The sequence below is a fragment of the Miscanthus floridulus genome, chromosome 1, assembly GCF_019320115.1.
Source record: "Miscanthus floridulus cultivar M001 chromosome 1, ASM1932011v1, whole genome shotgun sequence".
Classification (NCBI taxonomy): domain Eukaryota; kingdom Viridiplantae; phylum Streptophyta; class Magnoliopsida; order Poales; family Poaceae; genus Miscanthus; species Miscanthus floridulus.
In genome coordinates this window covers 198948846-198957782 of record NC_089580.1, presented here as the reverse complement: position 1 = coordinate 198957782, position 8937 = coordinate 198948846, and the positions used below count along the sequence as shown (strand labels likewise).

The 8937-nt window shown below is 47.4% G+C and overlaps 1 pseudogene; it reads right to left on the bottom strand.

The window, feature by feature from the left end:
- Positions 1–3180: 3180 nt before the first annotated feature.
- On the bottom strand, positions 3181–3305 carry LOC136512397 (small nucleolar RNA snoR74; annotated as a pseudogene).
- Between the last annotated feature and the right edge of the window lie 5632 nt (positions 3306–8937).

Sequence of the window (8937 nt, the reverse complement as noted above, 5' to 3'; positions counted from 1 at the left end):
CGCCGATGGGTACAGGACGATGGTAGGCGCTCACAATACTATTGAATGTCAGATGCACGTGGGAGGTTGTGTTATCTTCTTCGAGTGTGGCAGGCGTCAGCGCCTACCACACTGTTGATACCTGGAGGCATGCAAGGAGTTTTACCATGTTCACCTAGTATGGTAAATGTCGGCACCCACAACACTATTGATGCCCATAGGCATGTGGGAGGGAGCCTTACCGTATGGGAATTAATGACGCCCATAATACTGTAGGGGAAAATGTCAGCACATACAATACTACTTGGATTCTATCGTGCCAAGGAGGTTGTAGAGTACTATTTCCATAGGTGTACAGGGCACGGTCCCCAGCATTTCGGGTTGACTTGTGCGCCCTGCCTTACTTTCTTCGTTCGTTGCCTGGTCCTTACTGAGCGGGCATCCCTGGTCGGTTGGTCGTAGTCGGCTCTGATCACGCCAGTCGAAGAAGAGCAATGAGCAGGAGTTTGGCGTATCCTTGGTCAGAGACGCGGACCGTAGTCAGAAGCAGGTGTCATTCCTCCTCGGCCAGGCCTTTCAATCGGAGATTGAATCGCCCCTCTGGCCTATCGTTTAGGTACTTGGGCCAGCCCATGAGTTGCGCGTTGTCTGCTTGGGCTGAGCTTTTGTTGGGAAATCAGGTCTACGAGGGACCCTAGGTTTATGAACCTGACAGATAGAGTACAAAAAATAGCTAAAAATTGAAGGCACCCTTTATTTACCCTATCCTGCTAACCCCAATAAATCTATATGCTTGCAACCAGATCAAATATGTGTGTGCATAGAGTAACGACAAGCGAATGCAAATAGATAAGGTTCTCTTTTATGCCACAAAAAGGCTTGAAACACCCCTCGCTTTGAAGTTGAGGTCTTGAGGAGACTGTATTGGTTTAGACGCCACTTGGCTTGCCACAAAGGCTTGAAACGCCCCTGCAGGTGGTCTTGACTCTGATTAGAAAACATAAAAGCTGCCACCTCCTACTAACACGATAAATTGTTTTTAACACTTTGGTTTAGATTAGCCTAAGGTATATGTTTTTTAGGAAAGACGCGACAATAAGAAATCAACACAATAAATTAGTGATTCTCATGTGAAATAAAAAAAATCAGAAAACAAGTCAATATATTGGAATCTCTCATGTAATCCAGGTTATTTTTGGATACCCCTCTGATTATAACAATCAGATTATATAAACATGATTGATTGTATGAAAGATTACTATAATCAAACCTTTTGATTACCATAATCCTCGTAATCTATGTGAAACTAGGTTATAGGGGATTATGGATGTTGAAAGGCCAGCTTGTCCCTAACTGATTATCCAACTTACCAAACTATAAAGGATAAAATATGAATTTCTCACTTCAACCAAAAATAATAAATCGCCATAATCCATTGAGCCAAACACTCTAATTATTATAATCTATAATCCCAATTATATAATAAATGAGTCATGATCCAAACATGCCCCTGCATGAGAAATCGATAACAAACACGTTTATGCATTGCAAAAGAACAATAGCTTGGTCTGCGGTCATCCGAATAACTCATGGCTCAGAGCTATATGCAATGATCATGACAAATGTTCTAATGCATCTTGAAATCAAACTCTACCATGGCTAGACATATGTTGTTTTAACTAGTACGAGCATGTCTTATGAACCCAGATCACTGAAAGGGACAGAGAGGCACATGAGGGTGTTTTGGGAAGTAAAATATGTCAGGTGAAAGAATCATATCTGCTTCCAGTATTGGGTATATAGAGATATGGTTATATTCAAGATCTCTAGGTGGTAAGAAAAGATTGTGGTACACGTGAATACATGCATAAATTTTGTTAGGTATTGTGCACCGATTATTTCAAGGGACTAACATTTGCTTTTCTATTTGTAGTTCATCTGTTAATGCCATATTGTAAGAAGTTTATACACATGCACCACTGCATTGTATGCACCAATAAATCTGCAGACGTGTCGGGATGTAAATGGCGTGATTTAATCTTGTTTTGTTGACTGACAACTCACATTCTCCACTAACAAATTATATTAATAGATGCTTAAGCAAGTTACATAGGAGTATTTAGGGTATTTCAACTGGTTCAAGAGCAACTTAATCAGTATCCCTTGAAACAGTAAAACTCCCTCCATATTTTGGGGTGAACATGTCGAGGACCCTAGTTCGGGTATTAGAGATTGATGAACGCAATGACATATGGCTAATTTTGTTTTGCATGATCAATGGCAAAAATTAGTCATATTGAGGTCACTTGGTTTATTTATTGGCCTCAAATATTTAGATTGCGCGTATGGCTTAAGGATATTAGTGAAGCATAATGACACAAATCTAGTGGTGGGGGCATTTAGACTTAGTGTTAAGTCTTGTTTATCTTTGGTCACACTATTAAAGTTGGAGTCAATAGTACTTCGATGTACATGTGAGGGTTACTTTGAGCAAAGTTGTTTTAGAGTTGTTGGATCAAATAGATGATAAGTTAAGGATCTTAAAAAAGTTGAATAAAACAAGATCAGACTTCAAATGGTTTCAAAAGTTGGGAATTTAAAATCCAATTTTTTTATTCGAGAAATTAGACTTTTTGCAAGATGGACTTTTTGCTTTTTATTTTAGCCAATTCAATTAGGGGAGAAGTCCATCTAATGATCCTCAAGTATTGCACAAGTCCAATTTGTCTCCCTCTAGATGTGTCCAATTTTTTAAACCATTAGATTTACCCCTGAGTGGTTTTTAAAACGGTTTTGACTTATGTGGTCTTCACATAAGAGAGGTAACTTGGCCAAAAGGCCATTCATTCGGTTGCCTCATGTAGCATGTAAATGACCTGCTATCCAGCAGTAGGAAGGGCCAAGTTGGCCCAAGAAGCTCAAAAGTGGTAAGGGTCAAGTTGCCCCATGAAGCCCAGAGGTGAGCAGGGTTTGTCCTCTTTCGTCTTTTATTTCTCTAATTTTCACTCAGGTCATGCAATACAGTATACTACTTCAGAATTACATTAAAAATAGAATTTAGAAAAATTAGATTGATGTTAGAAAAATTCTGAGAGCTTCTCATAGTATTACATAATTGAAATTAGTTCCTTACAAAAACATGTCGAAATTTTTTTATTTTTTTACCAAACTTGTTTTGTGTACGGTTCAGAAGATAGAAAAAAGTGTGCAATCATTTACTGAACCAATGGACATGCGGCCATCCAACACATGGATGAGTCCAAATGTTCACCCAATAATGATGAACAGGGTCATGTTCCTAAAGTTTAGGGGGACACTGCTCCTAAGGCGGCGATCGAGCTTCTCCAGTCAAGATTGAACCCGAGGAGGTGTTAGCAGCGACGACAGTGGCAGCTCCATCTGATGTTGGCTCTCCATGCTCTAGCTAGAGGATCCATCTCCCCCCTAGTCAGTTCTGCTGGGGGAGGCTAGATCCAGTGAGATGATGACCGTCCCTGGCCATTTTGGCCTGAGCAGCGGCTCGGGACGGCTCATCTACGGGCGTGCGTGAGGAGTTTCTGCTGTTGTGCGACAACATCATGATGGCTCGAAGGTGTGGTGGCTCCCTCAGCTTCGGCAGGTGAATCCGCTTCCCCCGATCAGATCTACGTAGAAAGGCTAGATGCGGTGGGTCAGAGCCTGATTCTGGCCCTATCGGTCTCGTGGCGACTTAGAGGCCACGCGCGACGATGGTGCAGACAGCTACATGAGCGACGTGGACTGCCATGTGATGATGATGTAGGTAGCAACGGCAAAGCAGAGGATCGGCTTGGAGGGCCGCATGATGCCAGAGTGGAGGGCCGATGAGTGGCGGGGAATGCTGCACACCAGTGCATGGTCGCCGTAGGCACAGAGGCCTCATGGTGGCACGGCGTGGTAGCTACGATGGCAGTTGGTAGCTGTTGCAAGTTAGTGTGGTAGCATGATGTGATAGCTAGTCAGGAAGTGACTGTGCTGCTTCGATGGCGATGGCGGCCTCACTGGAGGCTGGATTTGTGTCGAGGATGGTGGAGGCCATGTTGAGGACTTGAGGTGTGGGTGTTCATGGTTGCGGAAGGGTGTCTAGAGAGGGTGTTGGTGCAAGGGCAAGGCTTTTGCATGGCATTTGAGGGCGACGGTTTAAGTGGGACTGTGCGCCAGTGGTGTCTGTGAAGTTGGCAAGGAATCCTATGTAGGAGAAGTTGGATAGTAGAGATGTGTTGCTAAAGTGGCCTGTGTGGTGTGGCGGTGAGCGATCCCGCATAGCGGTGACTGTTTCGGTGCAAGGAGACCCTTTTCTGGTAGTTGGAGGCCCCATGTTCGTCTTGCTATCGTCGGGGAAGTAACTTGGTTGCCGAGAGCTATGGTGTATCCACTAGATCTTGGTGGAAATGGGCAGCATGTGGATGACCAAAGGCAATTGCTCATGTGTTGGGATGGCGGCTTTGTAGCGGACTATGGCGGCTAGCCATGCGCAGCATGGGCTAGTCTGGCATGGGACAACATCAAGCGATGGCGCAAGCAGTTCCGATGGTATGGTAGCTACACAACTTGTAGCAACCTATGGTGGATAGCCCTGCATGGTAGTGGCTGGCTCGGTATGGGGCATCATCAAGGAAAGATGGCAGCAAGTGGTTATGATGGCTTTTCGACTTGCTGCTTTGATTGCCGAGCAACAACGGCACAATGTGGTGATTGACTAGCGTTGGATTAGGCATTTGCTGGTGGTGTGCTTCAGTGGTAAGATGGCGTTGTGCAGCACGTGTTGAGGCCTTTTTCCAACCATCTGTTGTGTTAGTCGATAGTTAGTTGCTTTAAGTTGTTGTGGTAGCTCCTTAGCTCTTGATTTGTTGTGGTTTGTTGACCCTTCGAGGTGGTTGTTGATACGGTGTACTGCTCAGTCTGAGCTTCTTCTTGTTTTTAATATAATCGATAGCTCTTCTGCCTGATTTGTTAAAAAACAGAGAGCCCAGTGTCCTGCTTTTTTTGCTTTAGGGTACCTTTCATTTCCAAAAGCTTTACAAAAATCATTGCTAGAAAGACAAAATTACATGTTATTATAATGGATCAAATTTCTAGCTTGGAATCCTGCTCTATAGAGAAGGCATCTAGTTGACACCAAAATTTTGTAATTTTATTGCCTATCGAGTCTATGGAAGTAAGCCAACAATTCAATGAATATTTGTGAAGAGACTTTCGGCTTGTTTGTCTAGACTAGCCCAGCAAGCCATGTTGAGATATCAAACTAGTAATGAAGAATTAGCTAGCGTCAATTGTATATGCTAGAGGTCTGATATGGCATTAGTCGAGGACCTAATACTAAGGTACCCAATGAGGTAGAACTAATAACCATCGAACATTGATGCTTCTGGTCAAACAAGAATGCTACTACGCTTCTTTCCCGAACAATGGAAGATTGGTTCCACCTCGCCCGACCCCTGAGGGCTAGACTCCGCCTCACCCGATAGCTAAGGGCTGGCTCCACCTTGCCCAATCACTGAGGGTGGGCTCTGCCTCGCCTGATGTCTGAGGATAGGATCTGCCCTACCCGATGGCTGAGGGCTGGCTCCACCTTGCCTGACATCCGAGGGCTGGTTCTGCACCGTCCGACGTCCGAGGGTGGGCTCCACCTCGCCCGATGGCTAAGGGTAGGCTTCGCCTCGCATGATGACTAAGGTCTGGCTCTGCCTCGCCTGATGTCTAAGGGCTGGTTCCGCCCCACCCGATGTACGAGGGTGGGCTCCACCTCGACTGATGACTGAGGACTGGCTTCGCCTCACCTGACGGCTAAGGGCGGCCTCCGCCTCACCCGGTGATTGCACCCTGCTCCTTCATGATGACAAGAACAGGGTACGATAGGACATTTGAGTCAAACCACAGTACCGAGGACCATGCCCTACATGCCTACAAGAAGGTACTGTCAGGATACGATAGGACGGGCGCTTTAAGCCCTTTCTGACCTAACAATGCTAGAATAGTGTTGTTGGCGCCGACTTTTATCCCACAGTTTGTAGGCGCCGCCATCAGCTCTCGAGCGTGGATACTAACACAGGCATACGACAACCGCTACAATCCAAGGAAGATCTCACATCATCTACAGTGATTAGCGTATAGTCATTTCCCCATCTACTCCTCGTAGAGTCATGGCTTAGCGCACTAACGCACCACGTGCCGTCCGCTCAGGGAGGATGGGACATGACCACTTCGTTGAAACGAAGTCAGAGCCCGGCCCTATCAGGATCAGCAAAACATGCTATCCCTGGCTGTGGTCTACCATATCAGCAGGGTAGGCTCAAGGAAAAAGGAAGACCCGACATCCTCGAAGGACTTTCTCTACCTTTGGTTTTTTCCCTTTCTCCCTTCTGCAACCCCTGCTCCCTGCTTGGTCTATAAATAGGAGGGCCAGGGCATCCCACTAAAGGGACTGATCATTTTGACACACAAGACATAGTCAAGCAGCAACCGAGCCCTTGACGTCCTTTCAACCTTTTCATTAGAGACTTGGGACCCATTCCTCTCTTGACCATTTGTACCTCCTACTATGAACCTTTTTTGGTACTAATAACATGAGCAGTAGCAGAATGGATATAGGGACAGTTCTACCCGAAATCAGTATAAACCTTGTGTCCTTTAGTACACCATCCTGAGCCTAATGCCAATAATTATAAATTTACTAGTTGGTGTTTGTTCGAAACACCAATAGTTGGCACTGCCAGGTAGGGGCCTTTGCGTGTTCCGAATCAAGCCTTGGATGGCTAGCCATACAATTAGCTAGGGTCCTAGGCGCACACAGTGCATTTTGGTGACCTAGACTTCATCGTCATGATAGGAGGAGAGTTGGTGTTGGCCCACATCGCCATCCAATCTCTCCCCTTCATCGGCTTCAACTACGGGAAGCTTGAGCGCTAGCCCAGGTGTTTCCCTTGGACCCTAGCCATCCTAGGGAGGACCCACACCACCTCACCCTCTCTTTGGAACACTCTGCATAGAGTGCCCCTACGGCGCTTCCATTCGGTCTCTGCAATGCACCGCCATGACCGTTAGCCACCTTGTGACACAACGCATGATCCTATCCCCCACGAACAACGAGTTCGTATGGATGATCGAAAGCATCATGGAATCCCTCCATGGCCATCCTCATAGAGGGGCCAAGATCAGACTCTAGCTTGACTCCAGCAGGGGGAGCTATCACCCCTCTCGGGAATGTTTTATGGCGGGTACCCCTGAGGGACACATCCAAAAGCGTCTCCACAGATGAGGTTAACCCGACGAGCAACCTTAGCAATGGAACCAAAGGGGGATAGCAGGCCCCACCTCACATTGGGGTGGAGCAGTTGAGAGCCCAAAAGTGGGAGATAGACAAAGCCGAACAACAGCTTGTCTAGGGAGTACATGGAGGTCGATCGGGAGATCGAGCGCCAGCGAGAATGGTGGGTGCCGCACGTGCCGTGGCCCATGACAGTGAACCGAAGGATCATCACCGACAATGAAACCCTTCCTCACTTCGTTCGGGCAAGCCAGAACATCACCGCCACAACGACTTTGCTCCATGGCCTTCCTAGAGGCCACAACTGCCTGAGGATCGTGGGGCCCACCACGAAATTCACACGCTACTTGAGCGTGCGATAGCGCAATGTCTCGGACGATGTGAGCTCGACACTAGCCAGCATACACCCTCAGTGTGCCCCACCAGGGATGCATCAGTCCACCAAGCACCACAAGGTAGGAGGCAATGCGTTGTGATCTTGGTACATCAACATCTCGGCCACAACCGTGACGCATGCAGCACCGTTGACGCCTGCAAATGCGCCTATAGCGACCCAAGGGAAGGATCCCAATGCGGCTATCATCCTCGATGCGGTAGATACTACGACAGTGGTGAGGATCGAAGCCCGAGCCCTAGCCTATCAGGGCCTCAGGCCTTTAGCCGACACATCCTCAATGCCGCATTTCCACCAAGGTATCGACCACCTACTAATATCCCTAAATACTCTAGGGAGACAAACCCCAGACTTTGGCTTGAAGGCTATCGGCTTGCCTATCAAGCCAGTGGTGCAGATAATGATGACTTGATTATCCGCAACCTTCCACTATTCTTGGTTGATTTGGCCCGAGCGTGGTTGGAACACCTTCCATCCAACGTAATCCAGAGTTGGGCGGATCTAAAGAAGATCTTTGTAGGAAACTTCTAGGGCACGTACAAGCTACCCTGGGAACCCATAGGACCTCAAGAACTATCGTTAGAAGGCTGATGAGACCCTCCATGGGTAGATCTGATGCTTCTCCCGGTAGTGCAACGAGCTCTCTAATGTCGCCGACGCCGACGTGATAGGAGCCTTCCTATCCAGGGATGACCTGTGAGTCCTTGGTTCATAAGATGGGATGCAAGGGCCCACAAACCACTAAGGAACTCCTGGACATCACCACCAGCCATGCCTTAGGAGAAGAGGCAGTTGGAGCAATCTTCGATTGCCTAGAGGGCAAGGCAAGATGGGATGAGGGTGTCGGCGAAGGCACCTCCAATCATTCCGCCAAAAGGAAGAATAAGAAGCAACGACGTGAGGACTCGCTCATGGCCACTGCTGACTGTAAGGGTGGTCAGAAGCCCATGGAGGGCACTCTAAACCACTTCAAAAAAATGCTCGAGGGGCCATGCCCAAACCACGCCTTTCCCGTTAAGCATATGCTCAAGGACTGCAACCATATGCAGCGGTTCTTGTTCGGAGGCTCCAACAAAGGGGAGCAGGGGAAGGAACCTGCCCCCACTATGGATGATGCCTGAGGAGAAGGACAACAACTTTCCAACACCGAAAGGTTGCCTCATGATCTTCAGAGGATCAGTGGCCTATGACTCCTAAACGTCGTCAGAAGACCACATGCCGCCAAGTCTATATGGCCCAACCGGCCACACCTCCCTTCCTCCAGTGGCCGGAGTCTGCA